General features: G+C 30.8%; 1 protein-coding gene across 1 annotated transcript in view; it reads right to left on the bottom strand.

Moving 5' to 3' along the window:
- Positions 1–18,837, bottom strand: part of LOC129965404 (uncharacterized) — a 101,136-nt gene extending 82,299 nt beyond the window's left edge. Inside the window, exon 1 of the mRNA XM_056079253.1 lies at positions 18,820–18,837. The gene's annotated coding sequence lies outside the window, so the exon portion shown is untranslated. The remainder of the gene's footprint in view (positions 1–18,819) is intronic.
- Between the last annotated feature and the right edge of the window lie 8,367 nt (positions 18,838–27,204).

Below are 27,204 nucleotides of genomic sequence, written 5' to 3'. Positions count from 1 at the left end.
AAATATGTAGTTTAAATAGAATAAATGAAGATATATATATATATATATAAAAAAAAATGATTCATTTCCTTTGGTTTCCAAGCTACAATTTTTTAGTTTAATTTTAACCTCATAAATATTTCACGGATGTCATGAGGAAATTAAATGCAAAAAGGAAATTAGCTCAATGAAAATATAATAAATGGTTCCTTACAACGAAAAATCCTTCAATCGGAAAATTTGTTTTGAAAGCAAATTAAAAAATTTCTGAAATGTCAAAAGCAAAATAGTGAGGTATTATTATTAATATTCTATTAAAAATAAATAAATTGGAATCAAATATTAAAAAAAGAATAAAAGCGAACATTTCGCCAAACGAGAATTTATATATTGCTTTTTTGTAAAATGGAAAAAAAAATCGTCTGTCATTAATAAATCATTATAATATGTATAATTAATTATACATTGCGACTATAGTTTTAAAAGCATCTGTCAATATCATTTCAAAACAGCTTTCAATTAAATGTAATAAAAATCAGAGATAAGAAAATAAAAGTAATTTTCTTCTTTATATAAATATATGTAATACATTATTTCATTATTTTTGCAATTTCAAATAGAAAAATTATTTATTTATTTTTCTTAATTTTTCAGTCATTTATATTTGTGACTTCAAATGAAAGAATTTAATTCTTGTCAGTTCTAGAAATTCCTCTTTTATTATTTAAAGTAATAAAGCCTTCATGTGTTTATTCTTTCCTTTATAATTTGTTTTCTCTCCAGATGTTTTTCTTCTAAAAATAGTTTACTATTTTTAAAATAATTTCGAAAACAATTGTACTTATACAGAAATATTTTACTTGGAATTCTTAGTTCATTTACTCAAATGCGCATGCCCAGCAACAACCGAGACTTATTTCATCGCCCATACATGTCAAGAAGAATAAATTCTTCTTCCGAGCTAAATACATTAATTCTGAGAATTAAAAATTTTAGCGACAAAAATAGGGCTCTTATCAAATTATGGTAATAAATCAAACCCATCATCATTTTCGTTTAATATAACACCCAATTCTTTCAATTAAAAATTTCACCGCCGTTCAGCGGAAGAGAAACAAAACAAAAGCGGTCAATAAATCATGTTGAAAGTCTTTCTAGTTTTAGGTCGTCGGACCGAAACAGCAACGGAGACGTTTGTTTTTACTTTGTTTTTCTTTGGAATGAGACCCTTTTTTAAGTTCGTTATAACTTTTTTTGTCGGGGTGTTCTAGAAAGGCTTCCAAGTGTCAGAGTACGTTGATGAAAGTTTGACACGTGTTTTTATATTTGTTTTGTATCCATTTCGGAGTTCAGGTTATTTTGCATTTTTATTCGTTGATGCAGTTCGCATTACTTGAGATTTTAGTTGATTTGAGGTTCTGAAATGTTCGCGTTTCTAATTCCACTGACTGTAGTGTATCGAATTAAGGACTCAAAGAGACATAATGACAATTTCTATGTATCAAAGCGATCGTGGATTATTTCGAAGTCGCCTGAAGTTAGATGTCTGACTTAGTGCGTATATTTGGAAACAGGCTCATTTTTGGAGGCCTTTCAGAGAAAGTTGGGCCACATTCGTATTTATTTTTCAGAAAACCCTAGCGGAAAACAATGTGTTGCTAAAACGCACGTTGATCTGTTTTTTTAACAATACTTTTTAACAGCATAGCCAGAGGATAAAATCTATAACATTATTTCTCTTCATTATAGAACTGAATCATGTTATGTTGTTATTGCTTAAGGGCACTTGTCATAGACAATCCCGCTTACTAAGTCAGTGATTTTAAGCCGAGTTTTAGCGTCTCTTGTTTCAGTAGCGCCATCTAGGGCGAAGAGTACGTCTTATTTACGCACGCGTCACAGCCCTTTTCACGGGGCAGACTTTATTCAAACATTTCATTCACAGATCGTAATTTAGACCTAACTCAGAGAACGATCACCTCTGATCCAGTATCCCCAGCGGTATTGCCTCGACTTGGAGGACTTTGTGGTCAAGACAGATTTATATGTGTACTAGCCACCCTATACACGGAGAGTCTTCGGCTGGCGGGGTTCGAACTCACAACCCAAGGGATGCGAAGCCAGGCTATCCCGACCATCAATCATATTATGTATTAATTCACAAGAGAATAGTTTCGATGCATATACATCTAAAACATCAGGGCACAATATATTTTCTTCACGATTGCAGTTGCTTGACTCCCGTTTTAAATCATCATTACTAAGAAAAGTTGAAAGTTTTGAAATATTTACTAGAACACCATACTCTTCACAATCGTTGACTTGAATTAGATCCCGTTTTGAATAAAAATTAATACTATTTTGAGATGAGCTTCGTAATTTTGAACCGTACTCAGATGACGAGGACAATACCTTAGCTATTACGCCCCCTCTCTTCAAATTTTTGCACCACATCAACAGGAAGAGATCTAGTTCCAATTTATGTAAATGCACCAGCCAAGCCTAACACGGCGATTTGTATTTCTTGAGCAATGAGGTCTCATCAATAAATAAAAAAATGATTAATAAATAAAACCTTACTTAAATAATAAAAAAAAAATTTAAAAAAAATAGTTTCACTTTGAAATGGTCCAAAAATTTTAGCTGTAATTATCTTTAATTTAGAAAATTGTTGATGTATCATCTTTCCGTAGATGACTACTATTGGGAATAGAAAACATTTGTTTACTAAAATAGGTGATATTTTTTATGTGCATTGCGAGACAGAGAATAAATGCGAAACTAGAACTAAATAGCAGTAAATGAAAAAAGAAAAATGTATGAGGGGTCACACAATTGGCCGCGCGCCAACCTGAATTGCGCCCAGAGCAGCCAAACTATTGCCACTTTTTTGTTAATATAATGAAAGAATTTTCATATTTTCTAGAGCTACTCTGAGAGCAGCCCAATATGTTATCTCGTACTTATTGATTTTCTTTCTCTTTCCGTTTCTACTTTTTCCCGCTATTTTCGTTGGTCATCGAAGAGGAAAAATAAACAAATGAAATTAAAGATAGAAAAACAAGCCTTTGAAATAATTTCGAAATGTATTGTAGATATGCAATTCTAATGGGTGAATCGCCATTGTTTATGAGTATTTTAATCCTCATTAAATATTGCCGTCACAACAGTAACACAACAACACAGAAACGTCACAACAGAAATGCCCGTCACAACAGTAATTAAATAATTGTTTCTATTTAAAATCAAAAATATTTTAATCGGAATTCATTATCATTTTGATGAAGAGTTGCAAGATTTAAAGAATTTAGTAGATACTCCATATTCTTCACAATTGTTGACTTAAGTATATATAAGTCCCATCTTGAAGTAAAATGAATACTATTTTGAGATGAGCTTCGTAATTCTGAATCAAAGTCAGATGACGAGGACGATATCTCGGTTGGCAAGAATTTAAATAACTCTTATAAAAGGCATAATAAGGCATTTTATATATAAAAGGCAAGATTTATTTAAAGATTTTAATACATATTTTTCATATTCGTTGATTTGAATATAAAAACACTAAAGCCACATTTTAAGGCAAAATTAATACTATTTTGAGATGAACCTCAATTTTAAACCATAGTCAGATGACGAGGGCGATACCTCTGTCTCTAAATTTCTGCGTCACACCAACGGAACCAGATCTAGCCCCGACTGATTTAAATATATCGTCCCAGCTTACACGGCAATTCCACAACGTAATCAGAATTTAAATTTAGAATAATCTGGCCCCGAATTCGAAATCTTGCTACCATGCTAAATGAGTCCCTCAAAACCCATTTTATTTAATTACAGCCAGTCACTCCGTTGCCATAGAACTAAGCCGTATAAACAGGGATTATTATGACTGGCTGTTATACTCATTAACTATCCAAATTTTTGCATAAGAAAACAACGGCCAACAAAAGTCCAAAGAGTCTTCAAACTGTTAGTAAAAGGCTTGAAATCTTTTCCATCATTTTTTTTAATATTTTTAAATTTCCAGGGTATTGTAATATTGTGTTAATGGAGGGTATGGTATGGGTCCCTCTATACCTGTTGCACTTTAATAAACATCCCATTTTCTACCATAAATTTCAAATATTTTGTTAAAGTTATGTATATGTTATGAACTGGAATCAACGCCATTGTGTTAAAGTAGTGTTTTCTAATAAACTTACTTTGTATTTTCCATACAGTATTTAATTGAATTTTGTTGTATGAAAACATATAATAACATCAGAAAAGAAGATATTCGTAAAAGGTAAATTTAATGAATTATGTCACTGGTCGTATCAGTAGTTGTCAAGATATTGCCTGAAAATGCATGGGATGAAAATGAAAGACTCATTTATCAGTTACTCTCGAATACCTAAATACGCCAGGGCGGCTAAAAATGCAAAATTGCACTTATCTATAACAGGACCCAGACATCTTGTCATTTATCAAAAAGATAACACAAGTTTAACGTGCGGCAGACTGCGATAAACTTTAATTAATCCTTCCTTGGTTTTTATTTATTTTTTCCACTTTGCGAATTCAAGGGTCAGTCTTCTTCCATAAGAAGAAATTCCGCGTGCAGCCGACGATGGGACCTTGAACGTTGCCGGTGTCGACAAATGCAAGATAGATTTGCATTCCCTTGACCGATTTATGCCCTTCCGCCAACACCTGTTACTCAACAGCCCCGCTTTTTATTTCGCTTCCCCTCGTAGAGATAAAAATTATATCATTTTAGATAATGTTATTTATTTGTATTGGGTTTTGAGGAAAATTTAAATTTTTTTGTTTAAATTTTTTTATGAAATGAAAAAAATAAATAAATTTAAAGGTTCTTAACTGAGATATTCAGATCAATAAATATGTCAATAATGCCCAGTTCCAGAAGTAACAGAATGATTTTTCTAAAACAATGTATGTATCTGAGAATATTTGGATAAAAAGTTATAGTCTCGGAAGAAGAATTAGAAAGAAATTGTCGGATTAGTAAACATCAGCATCCAATGATAGTCGAGTGAGTGTGGGGTCGCGGTGACCTGGTGGTAAAGTCTCGCCTCTGAACCGGAAGGCTTCAGGTTCGAAACCCGATTCCACCGAAGAACCGTCTTGCAAGCGAGTTTGGTGCACGTTAAATCCGTCGGGGCTAAACGTTTCCCTACCGGACTGGTGTGGAAGTTTGGAGAGGGGGTGTTAGCTCAGGTATCATCTGACCGTGGTTCAAAGTTACGATGTCCGTTCCAAAATAGCCCTAGTGTTGCTTTAAAAAACGAGACTTTAATATAACTAAACTGAGTGAGTAAGTAAGCTATTGACAATGTATGTAGATATGAAAGAGAGGAGCTAGCGCACAATTGCATACATCTGGTTCTGTGCCACACTCCAGATGTAGGGTTACCCATTTTCTAAAGTTAAACTTCTGGTATTGTAAGTTATGTTTAAACAAGATTATAAGTACTATAATCAAGATTTGAACCATATTAAAGACTTTCTGTATACTAATCAAGGTTGTTATTGGGCGCAGATCTTTGTTATTGCATTTTAAAACTAATTAAACAACAGCATAAAAAAAACAAAGGTAGCATTTTAAGGCCTATTCATTTCTTTTCTTTTTAAATCTTTTAATTAGCTGCATTTCCTTTCTGAAACTACACTACTTCCTTTTGGGGATGGATGTTATTAAGTTCAACTTTAATTAAATGATAAGGATGAGACCAGAACCGGCGCTTTTCCCTAATCAAAAGATGAGAACCGACACTTCTTGTCGAATTTCGTCACCATGCAAAAAAGGGAAATGAATTATTTCAAGAATTTACATTTGTGAATATTAATTATCATTGAAAAACACGAAACTCATTTCAAAATTTCCGCTTTCATTATTCAATACATAAGAAGCAATTCATAAAAATTTACACTGAAAAAGAAACTTTGTTTCCCCAAAGTTGAAGAGCTCGTTAATTATACTTACCTTTTGCAAAAAAACATAATGAAAAATAAATTCTTATTTTCCATGAATATTCAATACATTAGCGAAACAATAATTAAATTTAGCTTGTTTATATTTCAGCCCTGTTTCAAAATGAAACGTTATTTTACGATTAAAGGTTATTTTAACCCTTTCTAGGGCCGTGGGAAGTACGCTTCCCACCAAATTTATCAATATTTGTATGAAATGATGTAGGTTGGCATAAGTCATGACAAATTTTTCTAAGAAAGACAGAAACTTAGATGCTTCAGTTCTTTATCTCAGACAAAATGATGTGTCTTGATCTGTTACTTCATTATTAATTAACCAAATTAATTAATGAATCAAATTAAATTTATCTAATAAGCTAAATGAATCCCTTTTCTTATTCTAATTTCAAGCCTAAAAATATTTTAACACAGTATGTCTAGAAAAAAAATGCCCTTTTAAAGGGTTTAGATGAACCTTGTAAATTTGAACCGCGGTTAGGTGACGACTACGACATCAGAGACGGCACCTCTCTCTCCAAACTTCCGCTCCACATCAAATCCTATGCTTTCATTACCCTTATCAGGCAGTAGCTATGAGCTCTACAAATTCATTTACCGATCATGCTATGTCTGATTTTAGCCGAATTTTGAAATGAAGTCAAAGACAAATACTTTTAGATAATTTTCTTGTAAAAAAAGCAGGCATTATAAATAATAAGCCACATAATTTTAAATTTGTTTGAATATTTTATTTTTTTCGGAATGGAACGGTTTGTCGTATTTTGCATTAATTCCTATGGAACAAATTAATTCGCAAACGTTTGTTTCGCATTAAAAGTACAATAGCATTTGGAAATGAACTATGTGAGTTACGCGAGGTTAAAATGCATTATCTTTATACTCGATAAAGGGTTAATATTATCCCAATAATTTATAATTCTAAGAAATTAATTGGTCACTTTCTCATATACGTAATATAGAAACGAAAGAAAATTTTGATATATGAATTTTTCAAATACGAAATTTTTAACGAATCTTAACGTTTCAGATCTTCCTGAGTTCGAAGAGCACATTTTTAGAAAATATCCGTTTATTGGTGATAACGATAACCCAAAAACGATTTCAGCTAGACTACTGAAATTTGGCATACGGTCTTCACACCAAATTTTCAGATTTTTATCAAATTTTGAGTAACCCAAATAATAATAAAATTCGGTATTCAGATTTATCTTTTGTGTAGGCACCTCTCAAATTGTGAGCCAAATCCAGCTAAGGGTTGACCATCCGTCTGTCTGTACTTTCAAAAATAAGTAAACGCGATCATTCAAAAACGCAATGGCCTAAATATATCAAATTTGGTATGGGATTTTGTGACTACAAGTGCAGTTTTGTGTCAAATCTTTGTTTCAATCGATTGAGGAAAATGTGACTAAAATACAAATTCTATTTTTGAATACTATTAACACGGTGCCAAGGATTCATGGTCAAATAACTCGCTTAGGATGATATGACACATTAAGTAAAACTGCTAAATTTACGCTAAAGGTTAATATTTCGTAGCTAATGTACGCCAGTGCCATACAAGGCGTTCTCTGGCATGACACGTTTATTGAAGAATATGCGAGAAAGTATTAGGGATATCACTTTCGTTGGTTTATAATTTTTTTTTTTTTTTTTTTTTGTCATCTGTGCTAATAACATTTTATTCTCTCTTGCCTGCCCTACACCCCACCGCCCAGTTGCTTAGTTGGAAATCCGCCTCTAAATCTGGCTGTGGATGTAGACATTCATTCTTACAGGCAGTGGTTTTGCTAATGGAAATTCTACGAACTGTTTCGTAAAACCTAAATGAAATCCGAGAGTTAAAACAATCGTCTGATTTCGGAGTGCAATCGTTTCAACACAAGAAGTGGCAAAGTTCCTTCCTACTGAATGAGATTCCACAAGTCGCTGATATAAACACAAAAACAAGACTCTCCTCTAGCGTGGCAATGTCATGCAGGCGATAAAACCGAGTGTTGCGTCTTACTCTGTGCGGAACAGTTGCTCACTTTTTTATTTGTTTTGAGGTCAACGAATTTTCTACCTGTAAACCGCGCTTTTTACGACGTCTCACTTTTCACGCGGAGCTCGTTTATTGGCTTTTTAAGAGTTAAGGAGCCTGTTATGAAATAAGCTTCTTGAATTTTCCAAATGACATGACGTATCTGGTATTAATAAGCCAGATTATCGGTTGTGGTTTTTTGATTATTTATGTTTTACTATATTACGGAAGATGGAATTAAAATGAAAAGATGATGATTTTTCTGAGAGATGAAGAAAATTACTTTATATATTTAAAATAATCAGGAGGGGAATCCAAATAAATAGCACGCCACCTCAAACTGTTGTACTGATTTCGCCCATTTTTATTTCATTTTATGTAATGAATCCGGCGTGGTTTAGCATTAAAATACAATATTTAACATTTTTTATGTAAAAACCCTTTTTGAAAAAAAATTGCGAGTTAATTTTGTATAAAATTAAAACTGAGCAAATAAGCTTTAAAAGAAAATTTCACCCCCCCCCCTTTTTTTTTTAAATTCAGATATGTTGCAGATTTATAGCTCCTACAGACTATCCACCACTACCCTAAAAGTCATATTTGACGTGTAGCGCCTCCAGCGGCAAATTTCCGACTTAGGCAGCAACCTGGGGTCATTTGACAGAGGGCAAAGGAGCCAGCGTAGGCAGGTTGATTAAAAAAAATGTTTTTCACTTACATGCCTAATAAATAAATTAATAAAAATTCTTATGACTTATAAAATAATAGCTTTACAATGTGCGTTTGTATTTAATTATTAAACAAGTTAAAATATTATCAATTATATATCATTTATATCATTTTCGAATATTATTTCCCTTTATTTTTTATATTATACTTCACTTCAAAACTGAAGTACAACTTCGCTGTCATTCAATAATTTTTAATGTTATATTTGTTTGATATTTATTATTTCTATAGTATCTATCGTAGCAGTTAAAAGCTTTTATTTTTAGAAAGGAAGTCATTAGCTAATATAATTATGAGAAATTTTCAAAAATGTTAAAACTTTAGTCACTTTTCACATGAAGCACACATTAAAATAAATATACAAATATTTGTTCACAAAGAAATAAAGACAAAAACGAAACATTAACATGTTAATTAAATTGAAAGAAGTTAAAAGACAAAATTAATTTAATCATATTAACCCTTTAAATGGCCATTTTTTTTCTAGTCGTATTATGTTAAAATATTTTTAAGCTTGAAATTAGATTAAGAAAAGGGATTCATTTAGCTTATTAGATAAATTTAATTCGATTCATTAATTAATTTGGTTAATTAATAATTAAGTAACAAATCAAGACATCACTTTGTGTGAGATTAAAAACTAAAGCATCTAAGTTTCTGTCTTTCAAAAAAATTTGCCAAAACTTATGCCAACCTACATAAATTCATACAAAGATTGATAAATTTGGTGGGAAGCATACTTCCCACGGCCCTAGAAAGGGTTAAAGGAAAAGCCTCATAATGTGCCAAAAAATATCAAAATACTAGAAACCGATCACGAATGTGCTCCTATATACAGCGGATTTTATGTAATTGGGTTTCGAACCTTGAACCTTTGGAAAACAAATCCGATAACTTACCACCGCGGCTTCAGAGAGCTAAGAAAAAATATACATGCCTAGAAGAATATTAATAAACTTATGAGTTTACCAAACAACATGAGGTTCCTTCTTGATTTATAACTGGAACTGAATGCACACTTTTCTAACGAGAATTAAAATCGCACATTTTTGAATGAAATACAAAAAAGGATTTAAAAAAGAAAAACAGCGGAAAAATTAGTTTGCTTTTATGTTATCTATTGTATTTATTCTCGTTTAAATATAAGGGATAGCAAAGATTTTTTTTTTAATTAACAAAATTCTTTGCCATCCATTTGTCATATTTTTATTTTTAAATTATACTTGTTTTTCAATAAAAATATTTTGACAATATAATAAAAATAAAATAATCTGATCTTTCATCCAGATTTCTTATCTTCTCACACACACACACATAATGGAGCACGAGGATGAAAAATGAGTCATTCGTGCTTATTTCATTTGCGGAACAGAATACGAAAGAAGGAAAGAAATAGTTAACAGTCTTTTTTCTAAAAGAAAAAGCGAATGATACAGATATCGTTCTTAAATTTTTTTACCAGATTTTTTCATTTTGTATACCAGGTAAGTAAGCATAATTGTTAATATTTCAATCAAAGCAAAGGAATGTAAAAATATTTTTTTTAATTATTTTGTTAATTTATTTCTGATCTAATAAAGCAATTTTAATATTCGACAGCCCCTTGTCCCTCCCCTCCCCTCCAAAAAAAACTATCACTTTTCTCACAAAACTATAATCTTTTTCTCTTAGCTTGTTTTTCATCTAAATTTTTAAAAAAAATGAGCTCCCCCCTCCCTTTTCTCTCTCCTTTCTTATTCGGACGGTAATCCATCTGCATGGGTATAAATATATTGGGCAAGATTTTGATGGCCAATATAATAGCTTAAAGCAATAATTTTCTTCTTACCATTCTCATACTTCATTTTCTTGAAGTATCTGTTTAATCCGGATTATCGTCTTTGTTTAACTGGATAACAAATGATCTGTGGATAAGCTATAACGAGTCTGGATAATAATTTCTAACTTATTTTTCCATAAATATGCAATAGAAATTCAGTCCAGGTGATTATGACATTAGAACTCTGAATCTATTGTTTTGAATTTTCAGTCAACTTTCTTAATATTTTATATTTATTTAAATTATTTGTACTCATCCAACAAAGTTAGTCCAAAATCTGTCTTCTGTCCAGAATATTAAAACTTTCTAAGTAAATAAATAATAAAAATTTTTTTAGTTCAGATGATCATAACTTTCTATTGCTATTTTCACTTGTTAAAATAGCTGAAACTAGTAAAAAGTGAAATGTACAAGAAATGTTGCGCAAATAAATGATTTAACTCCTTTGCATCGGTCAATACAGAAAGTTATCTCTGTTAATCCATACAGTTTTGATGGCTAGATAATTATACACTTTTGATACCAGATAATTCTTTTAAACAATTTGATATTTTACATTTTCACTAAGCATTCACAGGCGTTGAAAATGTTAAAAAAAAACAAAAAAACACTGACTTTGTGAATATATTTAAAAGTTGTAAACACTTGGACTGATAGATAATCTACAATAAAGTTTTAATTTCGGGAATTTAAGTGCACATTTAATGGCTCGAGTTACAGCACAGACCTTTGTTTACAGTTCAATCCACAGAATCTTTTTAATGTTAATTGCTTGCTCTCGTCACAAACCTATTTAAATAATTTACATCATAAAGTTACTTGAAGCCCGGTGGCGTAGTCGCTCTCCCAACGCACAGGTCCGAGGTTCGAACCTCGGGCTGGTCGACTCAGCTTTTCATCCCTTCAGTGGGTCGATAAACTGAGAACCAAGCATGCTTGTGAATTAAACGGTGGGGGTTCCGCGTTAGTCTGACCACCTAACCGGGACATATGCCATACATCACAGGACCCTCGGTCAAGAAAGCAGATATGGGCACTGTAGGCAATGGCCCACATGGGTTGTGGTGGGACTGAGTTTAATTTTTCATAAAGTTACTTATAAGTAACAATTTGTTTCAAATTGCTAATATTAACAATAATTAGGCTAATTATTCAGTATGAAAGGCTTGTATTTGTCAAATTTATATTATAAAATTGCTTATAAATAACAATCTGCTTTGCTATTTCTAAGGAAAGCCCAACAAGCTCGAAAAAGGACTCTTGAAAACAAAAGAAAATCTTGAAATACGGATAATAAAAAACACCCAAAGCGTGTACAAAGACAGCATTCACAGAAATCAACAACACACACAGAAACAGCAAAGCGTTACAAAATAATAGCAACAGTGCAGCTAGAGAGCTCGCTGTGCGATCAACATTCTAAAGAGTGTTCATGCTCATGTGTGAGTGTTCGCTTATAGGGTGATTGCGACAGTCTATAGAAGGATTCCATATAGGATCTAAAATCTAGGATTATTGATAGATTCATCCTGCATTTTGGTTTCTAATAAAATATCACCAAAATTCTTGTATTTTTTAGAATTTTTATTTTTATTACAAAGGCCGAAGATCATTTACCTGGAATCCATTAAAAATTGTAAACCTTTATTCGTTTTTATGAGACAAGTTGCACAAGAAAATAATATTGCATTTTAATAGTATTTTGTATATTCGTCAACAATACGTATTAATAGCGATTAAAAATAGCTAGACAACAAACGGTTGATCTCTATAACTAAAAAAAAAAAAAAAAAATGAATGTGTGTATTGACGCTCTACCAAACAGCTTAACTGACAGTTACCAAATTTCGCAAATATATACTTTGGAGGGTGAGAATATGTACATCGGAACGATTTTTCTTTTTTGAAATTTTAATTGGAATTTTCATTAATTGAAAATTAAGCAGAATTCTGGCATTTTTTCTCTTTAACTTCCGAAAATATTATCGCATAAAAATGAATTTTATATCGTTTAGGAATTTTAAAAAATTGTCTTTGTAATGATATTAATTTAATCGTTAGGTAAATTTTTTCTAATTTTGGCATGCACTTTTTTTTTTACCTGATTTCTAACATTATTGCCCCGAAATTCAAATCTTTTTCATTGTTGCATTAAAAACCAAATTATGCGATTTTCTTCCGTTGTTGAAACCTAAAGAAGGATCATATTTAATATTTGTGTAACTTGAAGATAAATAAAATAGTGAAAGTAAAATACGGCGATATTTGGCATATGGCTGAACAAGATATGGGATTGTCTTCTTTAAAAAAGTTCGTGCACACAAACGAACAGAATTTAATTAAGACAAGGCTTTAATGTCAGACAATTTGACATAATCATAGGCATAAAGTTATATCTAAACGGTATATTTGATATCAAATGCAACAAATATTCCTGGTGAACCAACTGGTCGCCTGAGGCGATTATTAATAAATAAAGAAATCCATATAATGAAATAAAATAATCAAAACACACTGCATGGATTGTCTGTTCTTTTAGCTTATAGAACCAAAAAATACGGCAGTAACATTCAACAACCTTCTTTTAATAGTTAAAAAACAATACATTAAATCTTTTTTTTTTTTAAAAAAAAGGAAGGCTTTCCGTTAATGGAGAAGGAAACCCACCGTGATTTGTCCAAAATGCATCAGCTGAAATCCTTTTATCCGTTATTCAAAAAAATAGAGCAACATGGCGGGGAGGAACCTATGACCAAATAACCAATCGACCAAAGGGTTACTTTCTGCTTTCTCTTTTCCGGTAATTTCATTGCTTTCGGATTGGTTAGAGGAGCGCCGTTTTCGTCGCTGGAAATGAAAGCAGACACGAAATTGCAAATCCTTTTTCCATTAGGGATTGAGTTAGAAAAGACGATAAGTTTCGTTTCATCGGGAAATTTGTTACCTCAAAGGCATTCTTCTGAATTAAGGGTTTAAGATCCATTTCATTTAGAAAAGTGAATTCGTGTAAATTCGCGGGAGAATTCGATGGAAATTAGCTTGATTGGAAGATGAAATTCAGGTTTTTAATTTATTCCTTTTCTTGAAGATGTTTATGTCTTTTTAAATTTGTAAAACTGATTCGATATTTTTCAATTAATAAAAAAAATTCAAATTTGGAAATTTAGTAAGCATTACGGAGGAATTTAAAATTTTTTTGCCCTTTGACATAAATGAAAAAAAAAAGGTGTTTTTTTTTCCGTGTAAGAAATGTTCTGCTATTTTATTTGTGCAATTTGTGCAAAAATTAATTTTAAATTTAATGAAAGGTTTTCAAAACTTTACTGCTTATACTATTTAATACAGCAGCGATCTCGAGAGAGTTATTAGAGAGTTAGTGGGTTTCTTCTTATGTACAGCCGACCACCCCACCACGATTGAAAGAAGCAGTATCGACAGGATTTGTTGTGGCCGACTGCAAAGGGGGGGGGGGAGATCAGTGGTTTGTTGGGAGTTTAATTATATCAAAGTCCCGTTTTAGGGCTAATTTGGAACGGACCTCGTAATTTTGAACCGCGGTCAGAAGACAGGGATAACACCTGAGCTACCACCGCCTCTCCAAACTTACAAACGGGTGGACATATTAATTAAAGGTTGTAGGCTCTGCCGTTTGGCTGTGTTTTTAAACAGCATCTTTCAAAAACTAAAAATTGCTTAGTTTTTGAAAATATTTAATAATGTTGAAAACAAATGCATAATTAAGAAACATTATGCAGAAAACATTTTGAATTCAATAGTTTTAAAATAAAACTTCAAAACAGAACAACTTCCATTTTAGATATTCAAAATTTTATTAAAAAAAAGAAAAATTGTCAATTCCTACTCTTTGGTTTTAGTAAATTGCTGTAGATTTTTTTTGGTGTAAAATATTGCTATAATTTTTTTTTTAATTTTTAGCAATTTTGAAAACAAATGCATAATTAAGAAACAATAAATAATTTCAATAAATAAAAAAATATAATTCTAATAAACAAACATTTATAATTTAACATTTATTTTATTTTATTCAACATTAACAAATATTTATTGCTATACATAATTCTAATAAACAAACAAAATTCAGAAAGTATTTTGAAAATAACAATTGTACAATAAAACGTCAAAACAGTTCAACTTCCATTTTAGGTATTCAAAATTTTGGTGAAAGGCGAAAAACTGTGAATTGCTGTTTTTGGTATTAAATAGATTGTATAGCAATAAATATCTGAAGTAAATTAAAAGCTTTAAAAATTGCACATTTTTGATTACTGAGAAAAAGAAACCTGAACGCTTTCAAAAAACTCAAATATATATATATATATATATATATATATATATATATATATATATATATATATATATATAATTTTATTTCGGTCTTTAGATTTGTCTTAAAGTTAATCGAAATAAATTTAACCATTAAATAAACTTAACTAATAACCTTTATCTTATAAACAAAAAAATGTATCTGTATTAACAGCAAAATAAAGGAATCGAAAAAAAAAAGCAATAACCAATGTTCTGGTTAAAAATTTTCCTATTGATCAAATTGCACTATATCGTATTTAATCGAAAACCCATATCAAATAGCTTTTAAAAAATTAACTCCCTTTCAGTTATAAATAAACGATATTATCTAAATAGCAAACGATTTCCCAGAAAATAGTTTTATTTAACAAAATGAAGAAACCTTAAATTTATAATAATGCTGAAAATTGTCCTCGAAATAATATAACCAATGAAACTGGAACAAATTAAGATATCTGATATTTAATCCAATGACACGAGACATCTTAAAATATCCAGTACGTTGATTGCTTAGACGCTCGTTATTTTCCTTGAACATAATAATAAATGAATGAATGTCTTCTGTTACACATATAATCTTCTGAATGAAGTTTCATTTTGAAGTAATTGGGTGGAACTTTTTGTTTTTGATTTCAGTAATTGTCTTTTTTTTTGGGAAACTTGGAATATTTATGAACTTGGGAATATTTATGAGCTTGAGTCATAACAATTCTGATAATGTTTTTCTGTAAATTACGTATGATTAATTCCAAATCGTATAAACGCTCTATAAGGCATACTTTTAGATTTAGAGCTAGAAAATTTCAAATATATTATTTTCTGGATACTAGGTATTTATCAATAAGAGATTTATGAATATTTTAATGAAATTTCTAATTAAAAATGAATCGAAATTTTAATGTTTTCTCCCAATAACTTTGTAAATTATTATTCTATGAAAACCATTTTTACATCTTTTTAAAGTTAGCTTTTCAATAATACTCCCATATCGTCTTTTCTTTAATTTTAATAAAATTTTTAATATATTTTTAAATATATTTTGTAACAATACATTTCATTGTTTTAGTGTCTGAAATTATAAACACGAATGTTGTGACGATATAAAAAAATCGTTGCTAAAGGATAAATTTCTAAAAAAAATATATAAAGAACAGATGAATTAAACTTAAAATATTAGCATGCTCATAAAGTTCGAAAATCCATCAACTCTTCCAATAATGAAGTTCCCAAACGATCATTAAAAAAAAACTACGGTAACCGCCCGCATATCCCTGACAATTTATAGGGATTTTTCTGATTTTATAAGGATTTCATGGATGCATGTTGATTCAAGAAAGGGAATTTCAGGTATCTTTGGCAGGAATACCGTGAACATTAGAAATTTTTATCCCTTCACTTGCACATTGAGAATTGTAATATTCACCAACATTTTAGGGAGCATGTTAAAAATAATTAACTAAAAAAGTGGGATTTGGATGAGGAAACATCTAAGACTCCATAAAAATATTACCAATCTCCTTTGTCGACCAACTGGTAAGCGCAGAATATTAACTGTATTTAATTTAAATGAAGTTTCTTATGCATAAGTCAAGATTTATGACTACGCTAACATAGGAGATGTCAGTCTGATGAAATCAAATCCCATGACACAATAGCAACATTAAGTACTTAATTACCTGCATAGCCTGTTCTCATTACCCAGCCATTTCTCTATTCACCTGTTATGTCCGGAGATTAAGAACCTTGAGTTCAAGCACTCCGTAACACTCCCCTCAATCGGTGTAGTCTGTTTCAAGTTGCTGATTATCTTTGGATTAATGCAATTTCATTTTCTGATTTCTGATGCGATCTGTGTGGATAATTAATAGAATCTTTCTTCTTTCATTTTCAACAATGTAAGAAAAATCAGGCGATTAAATATTCTATAAACCAGAAAACGATTTGAATTTCATTTAATCAATGAATTCTAATGTCAAAAATCATACAAAAATACTGATTTGTAAAGAATTGTCGAAATTAAGGAGAAAAATAATTGATTTTTGTTTAAATTAGTATAATTAAAAAGTCAATTTGTTAAAAATTTGAAATGGCTTAAAAATTAATTTTTTTTTAACATTCCCGAAAATTTTAGTAGGAGAGTCTAATTTTTAATAAACTGAAATTTTTAAAAAATTGCATCGAGTAGAACATTTGCTAAAATGCATCTGTGCCTCATTTAATAAGTTCAGATCTAGTGATCTCATATGTAGAGTGCTGTACGCGTGCGCAAAGGAAAACATACACACACACACACATGCATGCCCTTCGCGAACATACAAACACGCACACTTATATTTGCATGAAATTTGATGGCTTTCGGTGCCTCTGATTTATGGGATCAAAACAGTTAATCTCTATCACAAGTTAATTAACATCTATTGCCAAATACAAACAATGTTAATTGATTATGAAATTATTATTTTATTCGTTGATCGCTAATATTTTTTAAAATGCATTTTATATTTTCAGGTAGAGGGAGTAGATTTTTCTTTTTTTTTATTATTAATTTAAAAAAAAAACTGGACTTTCTAGAAAGTCTAAAGATTGTTCCTCCCTTTAAAAGTATATTCTTCAGCTAATCGACGAGTAATCCAACATGATTTGTCCAAAACACATCAGCCTAAATCCCTTTATCTATTATTAAAAAAAATAAATTCGGGAAAAACCAATGATCAAATAACCAATCGACCAAAGGTTAACTTTCTTCTTTTTCGTCCGGTAATTTCATTGCTTCCGATTGTGAGAAAAGCATCGTTTTTGTCAGTGGAAATGAAAGCAGACACGAAATTGCAAATCCTTTTTCCATTTCCATTAGCGATTGACTTAGAAAAAACGATAACGTTCGTTTCACTGTTACAGTCATTGTTCTTCTGAAGAATGCAAATAAAATTAATTTTGTTTGGAATATGTAAAATCATACTATTTTTGTGTTTTCAACTTGCTTTGATTTCCCCCATTTGTTTATCAAGTGAGAACATGATATTGTTTTTGTTCGGGGTTTTTGAAGCAAAATGCTCGGGCAGGAAATGAAGTGCATGGGGCGTAAGAAGTTACCACCCGAAGAAGAACAAAGAAAACGGTAATCAACGCGAAACAGTTAGGAGGAGATATCAAAAGATATATATATTATAATGAAAATAATAATTTAATTTTTTAAACCTTCCATTTTCAACTTTTCTAACTGGCTAAGGAAGTTTTAAAGCTCGAAAGATTTTGAAATGGGGGGGGGGGCATCGCTTTTCTAAAAAATAACGATTGCGCAATACAATAGTCAAGTGATCATTCCAAACCAGTTTAAACCGGATTTTCGAGGGGAAAAAAATGGCATCGAGAAAATTTTGGAGTTTGAAAGATTTTGTGATGGGGAGAAAAAAAACCTTCGTTTTTCTAAATATCTACGCATGCGTATCCGATAGCTACGTGATTGTTTCAAACCGGTTTAAAGTGGTTAATGACAAATTAATTAAGACAAATAATGACTTGAAAAAAATAATGTACTCACATAACTTGAAATTTGCAATAGTAAATTTCATTTTTTTTTTTTTTTTTACAAAGAACGTTTCGCTCGCCCATCCTGACATCAATACAAGCTTTTTTGAAACTGTCAAATATGAAATACAAACACGATAGCTCAAAAACGTAAAGAACTAGATGGGTGAAAATTAGAACATATATTTTTTTTTCTCAAGAAATTTTGATGTGTTTCAAATTTTTGATAAGGTATATATATCAATGGATTGATTGTCGATTTTTTTTTTTCCTATTTATATACAAGTAAATTTGATCAGAAAAAATATTTAAAAATTCAGATAAATAATATTTATGCAGTCTAGTTACCAAAATAATCAATCAATATCAAATTTTGATTACAATGTACTAAAAGAAACAAAAGATACATGATACTCACCTGCTGTCCTAATGGAGCCTATTTTTCGCCCGGGATAGCTGACGTGAAACGATTCTTGAGCCGGCGCGTTATGCGTCACCCTCTATTCCTCACCAATTTAAGAATATTTTGATATTTACCTATGTAGTTGGCTCCTCGTTTCAAATGAGCGCCAATTTGGCGATGCGTTGGCATCAAAGTGAAGATCCCCCTCTCCACAAATTAAAGCAGCTCTTAAAAGAGTAAGGGATGTAAAAAAAAAAAAAAAAAAATCACCATCCGATTCAATAGGGTTTGTTAAAACATCTATTGCATTGATTACTCAGACGCCCTTATCTTTCTTGAACATAATAATAAATAAATGAATGAATGTCTCCTGTTGCACATTACTTATTTTGAATAAAATTTTATTTTGCAATAATTGGGTGAAACTTTTAGTTTTTCATTTCAATAATTGCATTTAAATTTCTTTTAAATTTGGCAATGTTTATGAGTCAAAATAATCTAGATAATGTTTTTCTGTAAATTGAGTATAGATAATTGCAAATCGTATAAATAATCTATAAGATATATTAGATTTAGATCTAGAAATTGTCAGATATAGTTACTGCCTTGGTACTAGGTGTTCACCAGTTACAGATTTCCCAACATTTATATAAAATTTCGAAATTTTAATGTTTTTCCTCAATTATTTCGAAATTTATTAATGCATAAAAATCATTTTTACGCCTTTTTAAAGTATGAAAATGCTAGCTTTTCAATAATATTCCCACATTACTTTTTTTTCCAATTTAAAAAAATTGAATATATTTTTAAACATATTTTACAACAATAACTTCCATTGTCTTAGTGACTGAATTTATAAACATGAGCGTTGTGACGATATTAAAAAAAATGTTGCTAAAGAGTAAAATTTTAAAAATAAAATAAAGAACAAATGACAAACTTAAAACATTATCATCTTCATAAAATTCGAATCTCCATTAACTTTTCCAATAACAAGTCCCCAAACGCTCATTAAAACAAATTGCGGTGACCGCCCACATATCCCTGACAAATTATAGGGATTTCTTTGATGCGGGTCGATTCATAAAAGTGAATTTTAAGAAGGAAAGTCGTAGGCATTAGTGATTTTTATCACTTATCTTGCACAGTGAGAATTATAATAGTCATCAACTTTTTAGAGAGCATGTTAAAAAGTAAATAAAAAAATGGAATTCGGTTAATAAAAATATGAGTAAATTTTATAAAAAGTAATAGAAACTAATTTAAGATAATAAAAATTAATCAAAAATTAGATTAAGAGATACTATTAAGTATATATGTATGTGTGTGAAGATTAGATTCAAGAAGCTAATATTCAATTATTAATTTAATTAGTTTATTTAGAAAAAAAATGGAAAAAAATAACAATAATATTTAGTGCAACATTATATAAAGAAATCCCAAATGAGCTAAGAAAACAATCAACAAAATAAAATAACAATTTGTCTAATTTTGTGGGATAACTAATTACTCCTATAAACATCCGAGAGTCTTTAAAAATATTAACAATTACCTTCGGTAACCAATGTGCATGCAAAATATTAATTGCATTTAATTTAAATGAGATTTCTTATGCATAAGTCAAGATTCATGATACGCTAACATAGGTGAAGTTAGTCTGATGAAGTTAAATCCCATGACACAATAGTAACATTAAAAACTTAATTGCTTGTATAGTCTGCTCTCATTGCCCTGCCATTTCTCTATTAACCTGTTCTGTGCGGAGGTTAAGAACCTTGAGTTCAAGAACTCCGTTACACTCTACTCAGTCGGTGTAATCTATTTCAAATTGCTAGTAATCTTTGCAATGTAATTTCCTTTTCTGATTTCACATGCAATCTGTGCAGATAATTAGTAGAATCTTTCTTCTTTAATTTTCAATAATGGAAGAAAAATCAGGCGTTTAATATTTGATAACTCAGAAAACGATTTGAATTTTATTTAATCAATGAATTCTAATGTAAAAACTATTATTATCGCTATTTATTATATATATGAAGCTTTATTTATAAAGAATTATCGACATTCAGGGGAAACATCAGAATTATCGTTAAATTACTATAATTATAAAGTCAAGTTAGCGGTTATCACTTTTCTAAAATGTTAAAATGGTGTAAAAACACACACACACACACACACACACACACACACACACACACACACACACACACACACACACACACACAATTTCCTAACATTAGTATGAAAGTCGATAACTTTCAATGTCTCTGACTTATCGGATTGAAATAGTTAAATTTTTCACATGTTATTTAACATCTATTGCTAGACACAAACAATGTTAATTTTATTATAAAATTATTATTTTATCATTGATCTTTAATGTTTTTAAAAATGCATTCCATATTTTCGGGTACAGGGAGGAGATTTTCCTTTCTTTTTTTTTTATTTTCAATTTAATAAAAAGCTGAACTTTCCAGAAAGTCTTAAAGATTGCCCCCTCCCCCTTTCAAAAGTACATTCTCCAGTTAATCGACGAGTAATCCAACATTATTTGTCCAAAACGCAACAGTCTGAATTATTTATCTGTTATTCAAAAAAGGCTGGGAAGAAGAACCTATGACCAAATAACCAATGGACAAAAGTTTTACTTTCTTCTTTCTCGTCCGGTAATTTCATTGCTTCCGATTATGAGAAGAGCATCGTTTTGTCAGTGGAAATGAAAGCAGATGCGAAATTGCAAATCTTTTTTCCATTTCCATTAACGATTGACTTAGAAAAAACGATAACTTTCGTTTCATCGGACAACTGTTACAATCATTATTCTTCTAATGAACGGAGTTAAGATCCATTTCGTTTGGAATGGGTAAAATTATACATTTTCTCTATTTATTTATACATGTGTGATATGCCCTTTTTCTGATCGAATTATTAAAAATTTACATTGAAGTTGATATGATTTCCTCAATTTTTTTTTTATCATGTGAGAACATGATGTTGTTTTGATTTCGGGTTATTGAAGCCTGAAAATACGTGGGCAGAAAATAAAGGGCATGGTCCTAAGAAGTTATCTCACGAAGAAGCACAAAGAAGAAAACGGTAATCAACGCGGAACAGCAAGGTAGGGTACCAAAAGTTATATATAATTTTTTTTAACTTTCATTTTCAATTTTTCTAGCTGGCAAAAAAGGTTTAGGAGCTCGAAAGAATTTGATATGGGGGGGAAAAAACCATTGCTTTTTTAAAAATTAACGATTGCGCAATACAATTGTCACATGATCATTCCAAACCAGTTTAAACCAGATTTTTGAAGAAAAAAATTTTTTTTTTTCTTGCCTTGAGAAACATTTTTTGTGCTGAACCGATTTTGAGATGGGAGGGGAAAAAAAAAATCATCGTTTTTCTAAATATCTACACATGCGTTATCTGATAGTCACGTGATTGCTTCAATCAGATTTAAAGTGGTTATTACTGGCCTCTTTTTAAATTAAATAAGACAAACAATGATTTAAAAAAAAAATAATGTTCTCGCATGATAACTTGAAATTTGCAATATCAGATTTCAGTTTTATATTTTCTTTTTTTGTTTTTCCGGCTATTTTTTCGCCTGACTTGACTTAACAAGCTCTTTGAAACGTTGAAATATAAAATACGAACACGACAGCTCAAAAACGCAAAGATAAAAATAAGTGAACATTTAAAATGTTTTTTTTCACAAAAATTTCAGATATATTTCAAATTATGGATAAGATCTATTAATGAATTGACTGCCGACTTTTTTTTTCTATATATGCATAAGAGAATTTGATAAGGAAAATATTTAGCCATACAGATAAATAATACTTGGTATGCATTTTAATTACCAAAATAGTCAATCTATATCAAATTTTATTACAATGTACTAAAAGAAACAAAAGATACATGATACTCACCTGCTGTCCTAATGGAGCCTATTTTTCACCCGGGATAGCTGACGTGAAACGATTCTTGAGCCGGCGCGTTATGCGTCACCCTCTATTCCTCACCAATTTAAGAATATTTTGATATTTACCTATCTAGTCGGTTCTTCGGTTCAAATGGGCGCCAATTTGGCGATGCGTTGGCATCAAAGCGAAGATTTCCCCTCCCCCCCCCAAATTAAACCAGCTCTTAAAAGAGTAAGAGATGTCAAAAACAAAATTAAAAAAAAAAAGAAAAAAGACTTCACCATCCGATTCAATAGGATGTGCAAAAACATCAAATTTTCAAGGAATGTAAGCTTTCAAAGGAAAAAAAAATCGTTTGGAAACTCTGCGAGCGATCAAATGCGAGTACTACATCGAATATTTATTTTCATTTTAAGACAAACTTATTTCCTCGGATTGAGGGATTCCGAACCGCTGTTTTCTTTTCAAAAAGCGAAGGCGACCGTAAAATTGCGAATCCTTTTTCATTAGGAATTGCACCAGAATCTTTTCATATGCTCCATCGGAAATTTTGCAGACGCCAAAACCGTTCTTTTGTAGCGCTCATCGGAACTCAAATGAGTTCGAATAGGTAATCATTTCAAGCCTTCTGAATATGAAAGAGAGTTAGATTGAAATATGGAACTTGACAAATAAAGACTGTCCTATGTGGAGAGTACTTTCATGAAATGCTAAAGTACACAATTCCTATTTTAATCCTTTAAAAGGGTTATTTTTATCAGGTAATAATAATATGTATGTATTACGCTTCCGTGCCTTTAATGAATAAGATGCTTTACTGATTGAATTCGCCGGTTAAACATCTTCAAAGAAAACACAGTTCCTTTGATCAACAACCAAAATTAATGCTTTGCTCACTAAAGGTCTTTTTGTATTATTTGAACAGAAAATTGCATTAAATGCGCATGCGTACTTTAGACTTAAAAGTAAACCTGAAACATACATGCAACAAATTGAATGTTTAATGGCGCCGTCGGTATGATGACGGTCAATATATTTTTGAGATTGATGCTGATTTAAAGAAGAAAAAAACAATATCAGATGAAATTACTCTGATTTATTAATTATGAATTAATTAGCAAATCAAGGCACTTTATTATAGTTTGAAATAAGAAATTTAAACATCTAGAGTATTAATTCATAGAAAATTTGGTAAGAGCTTAAGCTAATGATTTTTTTCGCATTAGACATTGGTATATAACAATAAAAATTAATTTGATTATTAAAACTTCATGATTCGGTCGAAACAAATATTTTTTATTCTTAAATTATTAAAGGTTAGTTGCTCTGTTAAGAAATAGTCAATTAACTTTCTTTAATAAAATCAACAACACTGATGAATTTGGAAGCAAGTATGCCTTTACTAAATTCCTAAAGACATTTTTTATTTTTTCTAAAAAAAGATTTTTGTGTGCCATTCTGAGAATTAAGGCGTGTATAATGAAATCAGCAGGATTAGTCCACCCCCGCAGTTTTCGGGCATATTTTCTAATAAATGTATTGGTCTATTTTTAATCGTATGTCATTGGTAAATAAACAGTAGTTACGAAAAAGTCTATTAAAGTGCAATTTTTTGACGATTAAACGACGATTTTGACGCAGCTGTTCATACACAAACACCAGGAAACCGAATATGTATTTTTGATGAATCTTTTCCATTCAATTAAAACTAAAAACTGACACAGAACTACAATTGTAGTTACGAAAACAACATTAAATTTCACATATTTGGGTCGTCACATGCTTGTATTGTCGCTTTTAGCTTAGTTTTGTTTTATATTAACGCTCTGTTTTAAAGCTACACTAGGGCTATTTTGGGACGGACTTCGTAATTCTAAACCGCGGTCAGATGACGAGGATGACACCTGAAGTGACACTCCCCTTTCCACACCACACCAGCGGAAGGGCATTTGGCACGGACAGATTTAACGTGCACCAGACCCGCTTGCACAACGGTTCTTCGGTGGAATCGGGTCACGAACCTGAAAACCTATGGTTCCGAGGCCGAGACCTTGTCATCAGTTTGGTTTGGTTTGGTTATATTAACGTCCCGTTTGAAGCAACACTAGGACTATTTTGGGACGGCCCTCGTCATTTTGAACCGCGGTCAGATGACGAGGACGATACCTGAGCTGGCACCCCCCTCTCCACACCACACCACACCAGCGGGAGGACATTTGGTCATGACGGATTTAACGTGCAACAGACCCCCTTACACGATGGTTCTTCGGTGGAATCGGGTCACGAACCTGAAACCCTCCAGTTCCGAAGCCGAGACCTTGTCACCAGATCACCGCGGCCGCGCTTGAGTTATCGCATTTACATGCTTGTGAAAGTACAGATCGACAGATGGTCCATCCCTTGATGGATCGGGGATTTGATATATATCTACATTTTAGATGTTAAATCTATCTTCCAAATATCTAGGTCTCTTTATTTGATAGATTTCGTATTAACCCTTTGTGCTCGGAAAGATAATTCAATGGATAATTATTCACTTAAAACATGGACCTGTTTATTACACCAAAAAATAAATACATGCAGCTGTTATGTTGAGTTTCCCTTAAAAGTAAATCTATATCTTTTTAACATTCTGTAGGTATTTTTAAGAATTAAAATTAATAAAATATCAAAAAGATGCACCGTCTTGAATGCTGACTGAGAGAAGACATTCGAGTGCAAAAGGTTAATTTAAATTCAGACAGACAGATTTCTTCTAAATAAATTTCGTTTGAAATTTGCCAGAAATCTACACATTGGTTTTATGACCACATACCAATTTTCTTCCATCTTGGAAGCGCTTTCAACTCTTTCTAGGGCCGTGGAAAGTATGCTTCCCACCAAATTTATCAATCTTTGTTCGAAATTATGTAGGCTGGCATAAGTTCTGACAAATTTTATTTTAGTAAGTCAGAAACTTAGATGCTTCAGTTCTTTATCTCAGACAAAATTATATGTCTTGATTATAATTAAATTTTTTTTAGTAAGTCAGAAACTTAGATGCTTCAGTTCTTTATCATCTCAGACAAAATTATATGTCTTGATTATAATTAAATTTTTTTTAGTAAGTCAGAAACTTAGATGCTTCAGTTCTTTATCTCAGACAAAATTATATGTCTTGATTTGTTACTTAATAATTAATTAACCAAATTAATTAATGAATCAAATTAAATTTATCTAATAAGCTAAATGAATCCCTTTTCTTATTCTAATTTCAAGCCTAAAAATATTTTAATATGACTAGAAAAAAAATGGCCCTTTAAAGGGTTAAGCTATCGTGTTCACATACATATATAATACTACAAATGTGCATTTTGGGCACAGGAAAATCTAAAATGTGGAGATTCGTCAAAATCTCCCATTCGAATTTGTTTGAAGATTACAATTTTTACAATACAATATACTGGTGTACGAGACAGTAAAAATAAAAAGACTCTATAAAATAAATCGTGAGACTCGATTTGACACTTATTTAATATGCGTAAAATCGTTTTCTAATATTACTAAGAAACGGTTTTTCAAAATTTTGATTATAGTTTTTATAAAAATGAAAAAAAAAGAGTTTTTTTTCTCATTAATTTGAAGAATATTACAATACAATAATTTTTACATCATTTTAAATATTAAAAAATAATCCCTGTAGTGATACCAGTTGTATTTTCTTGCCATCTTTTTTTAGATGGCAAACTTTAGATGCGTTTTAATGTCTTTTATAACGATCATTTTCATTGTTTTAGTTATTGAAATTCATGCTCGTGCGCATTGCGATGATGTAAAAAACTTTTTATGTGCATATTCGCTACTATGTAAGTAAAAGTAAATTTTAAAAATGCGATAAAGTTTGAAGTGTCAATCCTGAAACATTATTTCTTTACGATGTTTCGAACCTCAGTTTTGAATCTCTTTAAAAAGAACATTTCTCTTATTATCACATTTTGGATGCAATGCATTCCCGATTATTCCTGAAATATTTTTTTTCCGAGATACGAATTCTTTAAAAGTTTTTCTGAATTTCGATAATTTTTTGATTACATTTTCTGTATTATTTTCAGCAAAAGATTTTTTTTCATTGTTACATTTAAATCCAGAACATCTTCATTGTTTATTTCAAATATTTAATCGCGTGATTTTCTATAAATGTTGAAAATTAAGGAAAAAAGATCATGTTTATCAACTCAGAAGTTTAGATGTGGAATTAGAAAGTGAAATTACATTACCGCTAAATAAAATGATCGATTTGAAACAAATGAGATAAACATTTCTTTAACGGCTCTACATTGAATGCAGTGGGAAATAGAGTTCATGTGCACAATAATCTCTGAATAAGTATTCAAATAGTATTACTTTAATGCCTCTCAAATATTATTACTTTAATGTCTAATAATATTAAGGCCTCTCAAATATTATTACTTCAATGCCTCTCAAATATTATTACTTC

The sequence above is a fragment of the Argiope bruennichi genome, chromosome 4, assembly GCF_947563725.1.
Source record: "Argiope bruennichi chromosome 4, qqArgBrue1.1, whole genome shotgun sequence".
Taxonomy (NCBI): Eukaryota; Metazoa; Arthropoda; class Arachnida; order Araneae; family Araneidae; genus Argiope; species Argiope bruennichi.
This window is presented reverse-complemented; position numbering and strand designations above follow the sequence as displayed.